The sequence below is a fragment of the Moschus berezovskii genome, chromosome 12, assembly GCF_049115385.1.
Source record: "Moschus berezovskii isolate FMDL1 chromosome 12, NW_MosBer_1.0, whole genome shotgun sequence".
Classification (NCBI taxonomy): domain Eukaryota; kingdom Metazoa; phylum Chordata; class Mammalia; order Artiodactyla; family Moschidae; genus Moschus; species Moschus berezovskii.
In genome coordinates this window covers 46,519,952-46,534,747 of record NC_142471.1, presented here as the reverse complement: position 1 = coordinate 46,534,747, position 14,796 = coordinate 46,519,952, and the positions used below count along the sequence as shown (strand labels likewise).

General features: G+C 41.4%; 1 non-coding gene across 1 annotated transcript; it reads right to left on the bottom strand.

The window, feature by feature from the left end:
* Positions 1-12,088: 12,088 nt before the first annotated feature.
* On the bottom strand, positions 12,089-12,178 carry TRNAL-AAG (transfer RNA leucine (anticodon AAG)). Its single transcript has one exon. It is a non-coding gene; the product is annotated as a tRNA-Leu (tRNA).
* Positions 12,179-14,796: the final 2,618 nt, after the last annotated feature.

The window sequence follows — 14,796 nt, the reverse complement described above, 5'->3', positions numbered from 1 at the left end:
TGATTTTCTTCAGGATGGACTGGTTGGATCTCCTTGCAGTCCAAGGGACTCTCAAGAGTCTTCTTCAACACCACAGTTCAAAAGTATCAATTCGGTGCTCAGCTTTCTTCATCGTCCAACTCTCACATCCATACATGACTACTGGAAAACCATAGCTTTGAGTAGACGGACCTTTGTTGGCAAAGTAATATCTCTGCTTTTTAATATGCTGTCTAGGTTGGTCATAAGTTTCCTTCCAAGGAGCAAGTGTCTTAATTTCATGCCTAGAGTCACCATCTGCAGTGATTTTGGAGCCCCAAAAAATAAAGTCTGCCACTGTTTCCCCATCTATTTGCTATGAAGTGATGGGACTAGATGCTGTGATTTTAGTTTTCTGAATTTTGAGTTTTAAGCCAGACTTTTCACTCTCCTCTTTCACTTTCATCAAGAGGCTTTTGAGTTTCTCTTCACTTTCTGCCATAAGGGTGGTGTCATCTGCATATTGGAGGTTATTGATATTTCTCCCAGCAATCTTGATTCCAGCTTGTGCTTCTTCCAGCCCAACATTCCTCATGATGTACTCTGCATATAAATTAAATAAGCAGGGTGACAATATACAGCCTTGACGTACTCCTTTTCCTATTTGGAACCAGTCTGTTGTTCCATGTCCAGTTCTAACTGTTGCTTAACAACCTGCATACAAATTTCTTAATAGGCAGGTCAAGTTGTCTGGTATTCCCATCTCTTTAAGAATTTTCCACAGTTTGCTGTGATCCACACAGTCAAAGGCTTTGGCATAGTCAGTAAAGCAGAAGTAGATATTTTTCTTGAACTTTCATTCTTTTTTGATGATCCAGTGGATGTTGGCAATTTGATCTGGTTCCTCTGCCTTTTCTAAATCCAGCTTGAACATCTGGAAGTTCACGGTTCATGTACTGTTGAAGCCTGGCTTGGAGAATTTTGAGCATTACTTCACTAGTGTGTGTTTCATTATTTATGGGCTTCCCTGGTGGCTCAGGGTAAAGAATCCACCTGCCAATGCAGGAGACCTGGGTTCAGCCCTGGGCTGGGAAGGAAATGGCAACCCACTCCAATATTCTTGCCTGGGAAATCCCATGGACAGAGGAGCTTGGTGGGCTGCAGTCCATGGGGTTGCAAAAATGTTGAACACGACTTAGCTACTAAACAGCAACAACCTTCATTTATTTATTCATGAACCAAATCAAACATTAATACTGAACAGATGGCTTAATGCATTTGGGCCTGGTGACTGCGACTGTGTCCCTGTTCCTGATCACTGCTGAGCACTAACCATATGACAGGCTGGGTGCAAAATGCTCCATGTAGAGTTATACTCACCATTACTCCATGGGTTGCTTTTGTCCCCATTTGTTATGTGAAGACAGCAGTGAGCCTGCAGGGGTGAATCCAGTGGTGATGTCAGGGTGCAGTGACAGGTGGCGTGCAGCTCAGTGCCTTCTCTACCTGTGGGGCCTGGGCAGTGAGTAGACTGCAGACTTGCTGACGACGGGGACAGCTCCATGCAGGGTGCAGGAAGTGTCAGAACAATGAATCGCTGCAGCCTGGAGGTCTGGGCACGCCCCTAGAGATTTCCCCTGTGTGTTCTGGAATGTTTAGTATGGTTGACCTTGCCAGTGATTTATGAAATACCTTAAAAATAGTTTTTACCTAGTGATAAAATATGGCTCTGATTCTTGTGCATACAATAACCATTGTAATTGTTGATGACTTCAGCTATAGTTGTTTGAAATCAGTATTATATTCATCCAGAACACTTAATAAAATAATTTCCCTAGTAAGCAACTAGTTTCTGAGAAGAATTTCCTCTGGTGGTATAAGAAAACCATTCCTGTCTTACCCTTAAGAGGTGATGGATAAAATTATCCTGATTACAAAGAAATTCTTTGTTCAGAAGAGAAAGCCTGTGGACTCTATTGTGCAGATTTTTCTGAGTATGACCTCATTCAGCTCTGGCAGCAAGGATCACAGTCATACCTGCCCTGGGATGCTGCCTGATATGACCAATGTGAGGATCTCCCTGCCCATGCTTCCCCCGACCCAAATCAGGCTTAATCTGGCTGTGGCCTTGATGTTAATCTTCCTAACTCTTCTCCTCAACATATAGATGGCACCTGCTATAGTGTTTGAATTTCTGTTTCTCATTAGCTGGCATTTTCTTTAAGTCCCAAACGTCCTCAATTTTTACATTATCAGCAGGCAGCCTCTAATGCCAGCTCCATTCTGCATGTGGGGTCAGGCTAGACCCTTCTTGCCTGTCACATAGGCACTCTGAGAGACACTTCATGGAAAGATCCCCTTGTTCTCTGCACAGAATCAGTCTCGAGACTGGAAAAGAGAAACTGCTTGTGGTGTGACTGGCCATGCAATGACAATACTCAAAGGCAAAGCTAAGTAAGGGGCCACTTTGTTTTCATGGACTCATTAGCAAACATAGGCAATGGAGCCAAACAAGACTGAACTCTAGATTCTAACCCTGCCAATCACTGGCCTGTGATCCTGGGTAAGTCACCTAACTTCTTCAAGTGTATCTTTCTAACTTTTTAAAAATAAGCTTTCATTTAAGGGTAGTTTTAGGTTCACAGCACAATTGAGAAGTAAGTTCAGAGATTTCCCTTTCCCCCATCTACTTCCACACAGGCACAGCCTTCCCTACTATCAACATTCCCCAGCTAGTACATTTGTTATAACTGATGAACCAACACTGAGACATCTTTATCACCCAAGGTCCGTAGTTTACATTAGGGTTCACTCTTGGTGTGGTATGTTTAATGGGTTTGGACAAAAATGATATGTACCCATCATTGTAATATCATACTGGTTAATTTCATTGCCCTAAAACCCTCTGTGCTCTATCTCTCTCTCTCTTTCCCTCACCTGGCAACTACTGATCTGTTTACTATCTCTGTTGTTGTTCAGTTACTAAGTCATTTCCGACTCTTTGCAACCCCATTGACTGCAGTGTGCCAGGCTTCCCTGTCGTTCGCTATCTCCTGGAGTTCGTTCAAACTCATATCCATTGAGTCAGTGATGCTTTCCAACCATCTCATCCTCTGTCGCCCCCTTCTCCTTCTGCCCTCAATCTTTTCCCAGCATCAGGGTCTTTTCCAGTGAGTTGACTCTGCATCAGTTGGTCAAAGTATTGGAGCTTCAGCTTCAGCATCAGTCCTTCCAGTGAATATTCAGGGTTGATTTCCTTTAGGATCGACTAGTTTGATCTTGCAGTCCAAGAGACTCTCAAGAGTCTTCTCCAGCACCACAGTTTAAAAGCATCAATTCTTTGGTGCTCAGCCTTCTTTATGGTCCAACTCTCACATCCGTGCAGTACTACTGGAAAAGCTATAGCTTTGGCTAGATGGATCTTTGTTGGCAAAGTGATGTCTCTGCTTTTTAATACACTGTCTATGTTGGTCATAGCATTTCTTCCAAGGAGCAAGCGTCTTTTAATTTCATGGTTGCTGTCACTATCCACAGTGATTTTGGAACCTAAGAAAATAAAACTTGCTGCTGTTTCACTGATTTTGGAGCCCAAGAAAATAAAATCTGCTGCTGTTTCCACTTTTCCCCCATCTATTTGCCATTAAGTGATGGGACGGAATGCCATGATCTTAATTTTTTGAATGTTGAGTTTTAAGCCAGCTTTTTCACTCTCCTCTTTCATCCTCATCAAAAGGTCCTTTAGTTCCTCTTCACTTTCTGCCATTAGAGTGATATCATCTGCATATCTGAGGTTATTGATATTTCTCCTGGAAATCTTGATCCCAGCTTGTGATTCATCCAGCCCGGCATTTGCTTGATGTCCTCTGCATAGAAATTAAATAAGCAGGGTAACAATATACAGCCTTGACATGCTCTTTTCCCAATTTTGAACCAGTTGTTCCATGTCTGGTTCTAACTATTGCTACTGTCTCTGTAATTTTGCCTATTCCAGAATGTTATATCGTCGGAATCCTATAGCATGTAGACTTTATAGATTGTTCTGTTTCGTTTAGTAATAGTCACTTTAGGTTCCCCATGTCTGGATAGCTCTTTTTTTTTTTTTTAAACACTGAATAACAGTCCATCATCTGGATGTACCATAGTTTATCTATGCACTCACTTTGGTTGCTTCCAGGTTTTGGTAGTTACAAAACTGCTGTAAACATCTCTGTGCAGATTTTCAAGTGCCCCTTTCTTCACTAGCAGCAAGATAGGGATTTGGGAAACATTAAGCTGGATAAGACACAGACAGCCCCTAACACAATGCTAGGTACCGCTCGTGCTTCAAGTCCCTGTTCCTGATCACTACTCTTATCTCTCCCTCTCCTGTACTAATGACAGCCTGGTGAAGACACTTCACTGTAGATGATCTTTAGGTTTCATTTACTGGGAAGGGAGGGGGATGGAGTTTGAAGTAAAGAGACTTTCCAAAGAAAAAGAACAAAAAATAACTGTGTTACTCAGGGAAAGAGAATGCTTCTCCAAACTGAACAATGTGTCAGGGATTATGGGGGTATGGAAGGAAGGCTGACAGGCCATGAATAGTTGTAAATCGTGGACAAGGAGGTTATCTATTCCTGGGTTATCTGTGTACCCTCATGACTCTCAGAATTCTGAAGCACAAGTCCTATAAACTACAATCGTGGAAAAAATGGCAGTCAAAAGAAACTTCACCTCATGGAAAAGGGGTACAAGATCTTTGAAGCTTAGGGCTGGGGTGGCCTTAAAGTAGCCTGGACAGCTGACATCCTTCTTCAGTGTAGACCTCTGTCCCTGCACATCTGTGAGGAGTGCAGTGTGGTAGGGAAGGCCTGGTCTTTCTAGGTGGGTAGATATGAATGAGTTCCAGCCCCAGCTCTGCTTTGTGGCTCTGGGAAAGTTATATAACCTGTTTGATTCTCAGCTCATAGAGAGCATTATAATACCTATGTGTGGAGTCATGGTGGGGGCAAAATGAATAATATTTATGAAATATTTTGGGGAATGTGCAGTTGTGGTAGATAGCTTATTTATTCTTTTTTAGATAGTTTTTTAAAAAATTAATTAATTAGTTTTTGACTGTGTGGGTCTTCATTGCACATGTGGGCTTTTCTCTAGTTGAGTCAAGTGGGGGCTAATCTTTAGTTGGTGTGCACAGGCTTCTCATTGCGGTGTCTTCCCTTGTTGCAGAGCACGGGCTGTAGAGCACTCGGGCTTCAGTGGTTGCAGCATGTAGGCGCAGTAGTTCTGAGTCCTGGGCTCTAGAACATAGGCTAAATAGTTGTGGCACATGGCTTAGTTGTTCTGCAGCACGTGGTATCTTCCTGGGTCAGGGAACGAACCTGTGTCTCCTGCCTTGGCAGGCAGATTGTTTACCACTGAGCCACCAGGGAAGTCCAGATAGTTGTTTTTATGGCAGGCCATCTGGAAAGCAGAATTGGCCTGGGCATTGCTTGTTGTGTGGAACCACTATTTTAGGCAAACCAGTCCCACTGTTACAAATATGTCCTTAGTTCAGTTCAGTCACTCAGTCTTGTCTGACTCTTTGCGACCCCATGGACTGCAGCACACCAGGCCTCCCTGTCCATCACCGACTCCTGGAGTTCACTCAAACTCATGTCCATTGAGTCAGTGATGCCATCCAACCATCTCATCCTCTGTCATCCCCTTCTCCGGTTAACATGTCCTTAATCTAAGCTGAAATCAATCTCCTGGTGAAAGTGAAAATGAAGTCGTTCAGTCGTGTTCAACTCTTTGCGACCCCGTGGACTGTAGCCTACCAGGCTCCTCCATCCATGGGATTCTCCAGGCAAGAATACTGGAGTGGGTTTCCATTTCCTTCTCCAGGGGATCTTCCTGACTCAAGGATTGAACCCAGTTCTTCCACATTGCAGGCAGATGCTTTACCCTCTGATCCACCAGGGAAGCCAAGCTGAAATCAGTTCTCCTGTGCACAGAACATGGGATAAGAGCACATCTGACTCCTGTTGCATGAAATATTTGAGATGTTTGGCAGTGATGACAGCGTCTTTATCTGTCTCAACCATGCCTTCTCCTGGCTTCAGTGTCCTCAGTGCCTCTAAGTGTCCCTTTCTGTCACTGATCAAGCCTGAGATCAGAAACTAGAATTGGATAGATGACAACAGAGTTACTTATTCACAACAATATGATAATGGCAATTGTATCTTGTCATTATAGAGTATTTTCAGCCATGTGTTCCCAACATATATTATCACATCTCATTTACTTCTCATTTGAGCCTTGTGAGTTAAGCATAAGATTTATTGTCATCCCATTTGAAAAAATTAAGACAGTGATATTTGGAGCACGATTTTACTTGCCTGGGAAGTAGGATCTGGGACTTGCACTGGATCTTTCCTCTGAGTCCCAGTCCAGTGCTCACATGTCGGACACTGAGTTATCATTCTCCACTGCCAGAGACTCAGTTGTGCATGGCCAGCATATTTGTGGGCTCTGTAGTTCTGTATTAGGGGAGAGACAGCAAATATGGCAGAAGGTGCTTAAGACCATTTTTGAAGCTAAAAATCCACATGTTCAAGTTGCCATGGAAGCTCGAGAGTGCCTGGTGTACACAGAAGCCCTGACTGGTTCATTTGGGGAAATGGTTGTTGTCAAACAGTGTCAAGCCAGATGGAGCTGGATCTTGAACAGGGCTTACAGGAGTGAGACACATGGTGATAAGATGGAGGGTGGTGTGGAAAGGATAGAGCTTGTGGGAACTGGGATAAAAACTGTGAGTTGCTTTCCAGTGAGAGAAGAGTAGACGAGAGGCAGGATGACACAAAGATCAGATGTCCAGGCAGCCCCCTTCTAAACTATATTGGCAAGGGGCCCCTATTAAGCAACCTAAGAACAAACAGACATATAAACAGCATCGAGAAAGGCCACACAGCAGTGTCTGAGCTGTCACCAAATGCAGTCTGATCACTAAACACGTGGCAGAGGTGAGTGGGGAAGGAATAGGCAAGGCTCCTCTCCAATCTCCTGAAGATTTAAAGCACAAGCAGATCCAAGGTCAACAAACCTATGCCATCAGAGTGGGAGCAGGAGGGGAAAATGGAGGAAAGAAGCAAAAGTGGAAGCATGATTTAGTAATTCTGGAAAGAACAATGCTTCACAGAACTGAAGTTATTTCAGTGGGTGGTGAAAAGAAAACAAAAATCTCAAAATTGGAGAGGAAGACTGAGAGGGGAAAATGAGAAAAGAAATGAAAGTGGAAGAATGATTTAATGAATTCTGGGAAGAAAGTGTGTAACTGAATTGAGGGTCGATGGAATGGATTTTAGAAAGAAAACAGAATCTTAAGAGAAGTTGGGAATGTTGGAAATGGTTTCTGATCCATCAGTTTTGAATTAAAATTTTATATGTAAAATTAAGTTATGTTCAGCCTTTGCCGACAGGATGTATAGCATCTCTGTTGATACTGTTTACCACTCCGAGGGTTTACAAGGAGAATAGAATTTAAAGATGCCATGTGTCGCCCAGGAGGGAAGGCTGGAAGTGATTAGGAAGAACCTTTCATTAGTTGCTCCAAGCTGTAGCTAAGAGAGAGAAGAAACGAATGAGGAAAATAGGTACAAGCTTCCGATGAGCTGGAATCCCAGCAATTTAACTAGCTTTTTAGAGGCACAGCTCCATGTGGAAAGATGGAGTGGATGATAGAGGTAATAGCTGATTGAGGAGGCAAAAAGTTGGGGAAGAGGGCCTGAGACCCGAGTGTGAGAATCCTTAGCCATGGGGTTGAAAGATGTCAGCATGACTGTTACTTGGCATGGAAAGTTATCCGCTCTGAGATGCCTACACTGGGGGCAGCTTATGCAGAGACATAAATGTCAGATCAGGCTTTTGAGTATTACACCAAGAAGTAAGAAGCATTAGAGGTATTGTTGCCAAAGAATTCTCAATCAGGGTTACCTTTAAAAGATTGCTGTGTGCCTTCACGAACAAGGTTCTTCAGGGAAACAGAACCAACAGTATATATATATATATATATATATATATATGGAGAGTTATTGGCTTATGTGGTTATGGAGGCCCAGAAGGGCCACCCACAATCTGCTGTCTGCAAGCTGGAGATCCAGGAGTTGGTAGTGTAATTCAGTCCAAGGCTGAAGCCTGAGAACTGGGGAGGAGTGTGGAGCTGATGATGTGAATTCCAATCTGAGTCTGAAAGTCTGAGAACCAGGAGCACTGGAGTCCAAGGGCAGAGATGGGTATCTCAGCTCCAGCAGAGCATCCCTCTACATTTTGGACCTTCAATAAATTGGACATTGCCCATCTATACTGGGGAGGGTGATTTGCTTTGCTCAGTTGCCTGATTCAGTGCTAATCTCTTCTTGAAACAGTATCAGACCACCCAGAAATAATATTTTATAAGCTATCTGGGTATCCCATAGCCTAGTCTAGTTGATACAAAAAATTGACCGTTACAATCAGTGTAGCAGTATTGACTCCTCTCTCCTCCCAAGAGCCTGGGTCAGAAGATAGACCACCCTTACTTATGCCCAGGCAGAGGGTGGGCATTGTCTGGAGGTGCTGATGAAGTAGGTAGGAAAGGTGGTCATGCATTTTGATTGCAGTTGCGGGAGGAGAGCAGAGAACTGGAGTGATTCAAACGGGTATCAGCTGCCACAAAGCCACACATACCTTTACAAGTGACTTGGGCTATACTGAGGCCTTTTAGCACTCTGCACAAGTGCACTATGGCCCTTTACTTCAGGCCTTTGGTCTGGTGGCTGAGTTCTCTGAGGCTAGGCTTGAGTAGGAATTAAATTTTTTTCAATTTAGAAATAACTTTAGACTTACAGAAAAACTGGGAAAAATGTACAGAGAATGTCTGTATATGCAGCTTTTGGACAAATAACTAGGAAGGAGTTCAGAGAACAGAGAGACATCGCCATAGCACAACTCTGTTCTTATTTAAGAGGATAGTTTCTCAAGACTTAAATTTATAAAAACTGAAAAATAAGTAATGTTCATCTTTGTATGCATGAACTGATTTCTACAAATATCTCATCCATCTCATTAGGCAACACGTTTACCATAAAATTTTGCTTTTCACGTGCTTTAATTATCCAAATTTATAATATTCGTATTATTGCCATCAATTACATGCTATTAATAATTATAATAATTACCTAAAGATAAGCATTATTAGCAATTATTAGGGCCTTGTAATCACAGGAAATATTTTAAGTCTGTATTTCATTTTTATACATATAAATGGGAGTGTGATAAAGTAATCAGTAATAGACTTTCAGCCATGAAAATACATTAGAAGAAAATTCAGTGGTGGAAATGGGAAATGGAAATGCAATTCAAGGAAAAAAAGGAACACATAAATTTCCAGCTATTAAAGTGCTGGTGGTGGTTTAGTCACTGAGTCATGTCCGACTCTTGTAACCCCATGGATTGTAGCCCACTGGGCTCCTCTGTCCATGGGATTTTCCAGGCAAGAATACTGGAGCGGGTTGCCATTTTCTTCTCCAGGGGATCTTCCTGACCTAGGAATCAAACCCGGGTCCGCTGAATTGCAGGCAGATTCTTTACTGACTGAGCTATGAGGGAATCCTAGGTTCAAATATATTTTCTTTATTTTTTCAAATGTATTTAAAAATAGATAATAGCATCAAATTGTAAGGTATTTAAATTCTATCAGATGTGTTTAAAAGGAGTATTGTAATATGTTTGTTTCAAACTGTCAATGTTTACAATATACAAATTGTATCCCTTACAGTAATAGAAATATAAGATAAAATAATTCAAGTGTCTTTGAAACATATATCAGTTTCAAAATTCCCGGGGGATAGGCAAAAACAAATGAACAACAACAAAAAAATCCCTGCAATAATTGAAAGCTACAGCTTTGGAGGATGCCTTGGGTCTGTGCTATTCATCTCCCTGACTACTTCTCTGGATCATATCCTTGACACCTTTTACCTGGACAAGAGCCTGAACCCCCCAGGGTCTCTCCCTGTGTGGGCAGAACTGACTTTGCTGCCAAAGGGGCCTCCCTACAGACAAATCTGGTCATGTGGTCCCTTCAGAATCTCTGTTGGGTGTCACCCCACTTGCAGCTTGTTGCTGGGCTAGGTGAACTTTTACAGGAGTCATTAGTTGAGACAGAGCTATTGGAAATACTGACTTGGAGTTTACTCTTTCTAATAAAGATTTCTGCATTTAAATGGCATAAGACAGAGGTGGAAAATCAATAGCTCCTGGGCCATATCTGTCTTGCAGATGTGCTTGGTTTGAAATCTAAAACATTTAAAAATATTTTGAAGGGGAAACATTGGAATCTTGCTAGCAGCAAGCTTTGTGGCGTTTTAACTTGCTGTATTTCCATCCCCCTCCCAACTGTGTAGTAGCCTTGGAAAGCAACAGCCCACAACAAAGGTGAAAGCCAGCAGACTAATAGCCTTTGGAGGGGCAGAATGGGGTGGGAACACGTCCAAAGACCCATTCCCAGAGAACTGTCATTGCTTCAATTTCACCTGTCTAATGGCTCCCCATTTGTAAGAGTTTTCTTTATTTGATGTGACTTAGCGCTTTACCAGGGCAACAAAAAGGCATTTATAAAAAACAATCAGTGGTGATGGTTTAGTATCACAGCTCCCTGAGATGATGATAGCAGTGGAGCAAACAACAAGCTGATCAAAAAACAAACAAACAGAAAACCCAAAAGGGAAAGTTGGAGAATGTTATCTCCATTAGAGGTTTTGAAAAGCTCTGCTATATTCCTGTGAATCTAGAAGGCCACATTCATGCATAGTCTTATGCACATACACAAAGCTGTGCATAGATCTGAGAAAACTCTAAGCTTCTGGCTTTCGGCTAAGGCAGAGCTGTCAAATTCCTGAGTGTTGAGTCATGCCCCCAAATACACACAGAGACTCTTGACAAAGATGGGGAGAATTATTGGTTCCAGCCATTTGAAGAAATCTATGTACAACCATAAACCAAACCCTTAAGTTAATTAAACAGAGACTTCACATATGATAATGAATACAGACTTTAACATTATTATTAGTTCAGGAAAGTTGCTAAAAAACAAGCAGCAACAAATAGCAGCAAAAATAAATCCTGAGAAGTGGAGAGAATCTGAGTTCTAGAGTAGACACATTACATTATTTAAAATGTCCTTTTCAACATGCAAAGAAACAAAAAATATGTGATCCATATAGAAGGGAAAGGACAGTAAGACACTGTCCTTGAAGAAGTTCACACATTTACTTACTAAATAGCATTTAAATCAGTTATTTTAAATATGAGGAACTAAAGGAAACCTCATCTAAAAAACTAAAGTATGAGAGTAGTATTTGACCAAATATAGAATATCAAGGAGATAGAATTATAGAAAAGAACCCAAAGAAATTTTAGAGTTGAAAATTACAATAACTGAAATGAAAAAATTACTAGAGAGGTTCAACAGCAGATTTGAGTTAGCTGAATAAAGAATCAGTGAACTTAAAGATATGTCAAGCAAACAAATATGCATAATTCAAGTCTCAGAAGGAGAGACTAGAGGAAGGGACAGAAGAAACATTTGAAGAAGTGATTGCTGAAAACTTTCCAAATTTGATGATAAATATTGACCTATACAAGAAGCTCAATGAACTCCAAGTATGATAAACTCAAAGGGATCCGTACTTAGACAAATAATAATCAAACTATCAAAACCTGAAGACTAAAAGGGAGTCTTGAAAGCAAGCAAGAGAAGTGACATCACACATAAAGGATCCTTGATAAAATTAGCAGATAATTTTTTAATCAGAAATGGGAACATATTTGTCAATTATATCACAATAAAGCTGAAAAAAGAAGTGGGAGACAGAAGGCAGTGGGAGGGAATATTAAAAATGCTGAAAGAAAATGTTTGTCAATCAAGGATTTAATATATATATAGTGAAGCTATCTTTAAAAAATGAAAGGTGTAAGATAGGTGTCCATTTCATTCTTTTGCATATGGTTGTCCAGTTTTCCTAGCACCGTTTATTGAAGAGACTATTCTTTCCACATTGTATACTCTTGGCTTCTTTTTTTATTAGCTAATCATATAGACTGCTTGATCCACGTGGTTTCAAAACCAACCTGGCAGCGGTGGGATTCGAACCCACGCCCCCGAAGAGACTGGAGCCTTAATCCAGCGCCTTAGACCGCTCGGCCACGCTATGGGAATCCCAGACCACCTGACCTGCCTCTTGAGAAACCTGTATGCAGGTCAGGAAGCAACTGTTAGAACTGGACATGGAACAACAGACTGGTTCCAAATAGGAAAAGGTGTACGTCAAGGTTGTATATTGTCACCTTGCTTATTTAACTTATATGCAGAGTACATCATGAGGAACGCTGGGCTGGAAGAAGCACAAGCTGGAATCAAGATTGCCGGGAGAAATATCAATAACCTCAGATATGCAGATGACACTACCCTTATGGCAGAAAGTGAAGAGGAACTCAAAAGCCTCTTGTTGAAAGTGAAAGAGGAGAGTGAAAAGGTTGGCTTGAAGCTCAACATTCAGAAAACAAAGATCATGGCATCTGGTCCCATCACTTCATGGGAAATAGATGGAAAAACAGTGGAAACAGTGTCAGACTTTGTTTTTTTGGGCTCCAAAATCACTGCAGATGCTGATTGCAGCCATGAAATTAAAAGACGCTTGCTCCTTGGAAGGAAAGTTATGACCAACCTTGATAGTATATTAAAAAGCAGAGACATTACTTTGCCAACCAAGGTCCGTCTAGTCAAGGCAATGGTTTTTCCCATGGTCATGTATGGATGAGAGAGTTGGACTGTGAAGAAGGCTGACCGCCGAAGAATCGATGCTTTTGAACTGTGGTGTTGGAGAAGACTCTTGAGAGTCCCTTATACTGCAAGGAGATCCAACCAGTCCATTCTAGAGGAGATCAATCCTGGATGTTCATTTGAGGGACTGATGCTAAAGCTGAAACTGCAATACTTTGGCCACCTCATGCGACGAGTTGACTCACTGGAAAAGACTCTGATGCTGGGAAAGGTTGGGGGCGGGAGGAGAAGGGGACGACGGAGAATGAGATGGCTGGATGGCATCACCGACTCTGTGGACATGAGTTTGAGTGTACTCCGGGAGTTGGTGATGGACAGGGAGGCCTGGCGTGCTGTGATTCATGGGGTCGCGGAGAGTCGGACACGACTGAGCGACTGAACTGAACTGAACTGAATCATATGGACATGGGTTTATTTCTGGACTCTCTGTTCTGTTACATTGATCTATGTGTCTGTTTTTATGACAATAACATACTGTTTTGATTACTGTAGCTTTGAAATGTAGTTTAAAATCAGGGAGTGTGATGCCTCCTGCATTTTTCTTTCTAGAGGCTGTTTTGGCTCTTCAGTGTCTTTGTAAATCAAATGACTTTTAGAATTGTTCATTCTATTTCTTTGAAAAATGGCATTTTCTTTGATAATGTTTTGCAATTTTGATAAGGATTACATTGAATTTCTTTGGGTGTTATGGACATTTTAATAATATTTGTTATTCAAATCTATGTGCATGGAACATCTTTTCATTTATTTGTGTTTTTTCAATTTATTTCATTACTATCTTATAGACTTCAGTGTATAGGTCTTTCACTTCCTTGGTTAAATTTACTCCTATGTATTTTATTCTTTCCTATGCTATTGCTAATGGGGTTGTTTTCTTAATTTCTCTCTATAGAAACATAGTTTTCATGTACTGTAGACACTAAATTGGTATTAATCTGAACCAGTAAGGATGTTATGAGTAAGGATGCTAATTGTAATCCTGTTGGCAGCCACTAGTGAAATAACTCAAAATATATATTAGGGAAACAACAAGGGAATTAAAATGGTACTCTGGAAAATGTATATTTATAAAGAATAGGTGAGAGACAAACTTTGCATGTATGTAGAATAAATAATTTTATAAGAGAATCTATTTTCTGTTTTTCTGTTTGGGTGCTGGCAGCTTTTAAACCTTGCCTCTCCTTACCCTTCTGCCCCACATCTGAGCAAGCTGCTAAGAAGTCCGGGTACTCCTTTCCTTGGCACCAGTGAGAGATTCTAAACATACCAATAGCCAGAACTGAGGACATATGAAGGCAAATTTGAGGGAAAAAAAACAGTGAGATAATTTTTGGAGATAGTCATGTTTCTTTCGTACCTTTATGTGGAGAAGTTTACCTGGCAGTTCAGTGTTTGGGTCTGGCATTTGGAAGAGTGGTTTGGGAGTTTTAGGGAGTCATCCATGCATAGGTCATAGAAGAGACTGGGGCTGTGAATGCAGCCACCCAAAGATGGTAAGAATAGGGCATTCAGAATAAGTGAACAGTCAGCCACTTTACTGATCATTTTTCCTCTTGAGCACACTCTATCTAATTAACTCTGTCCTATGCACGGAGTTCCACCCAGTCATCCTACAGGAGAGCATGTCCCTGTTCCTGCCCGCACTCCGTCCTCCTAGGCATTTACATGGGGGTGGTCATGATGCTGGTGAGACGGTATCTGTAATCCATGAGAGCTCTTCATATATGAAATGCTTTTCCTGCCTTGATCTCTCATACAGTTAATAGGGCCTATAAGTAGAATCTTTATGTTATTTATATACATGGAAAAATGATCACATTTATGGGGTACCCAAGGACTAGTCTCTAGCTCTAGAGCTGGCAAAGATCAAGAGTTCAAAAGAAGATGTATGGGAAGGATGAATGAACTGGAAGCTAAAGGCAGTGTTCTTTCGAATTGTCAGAAATCTGGGCAAATCACGTCTCTGTATTGTTTCCTTATCTGTAATAGGATAATCA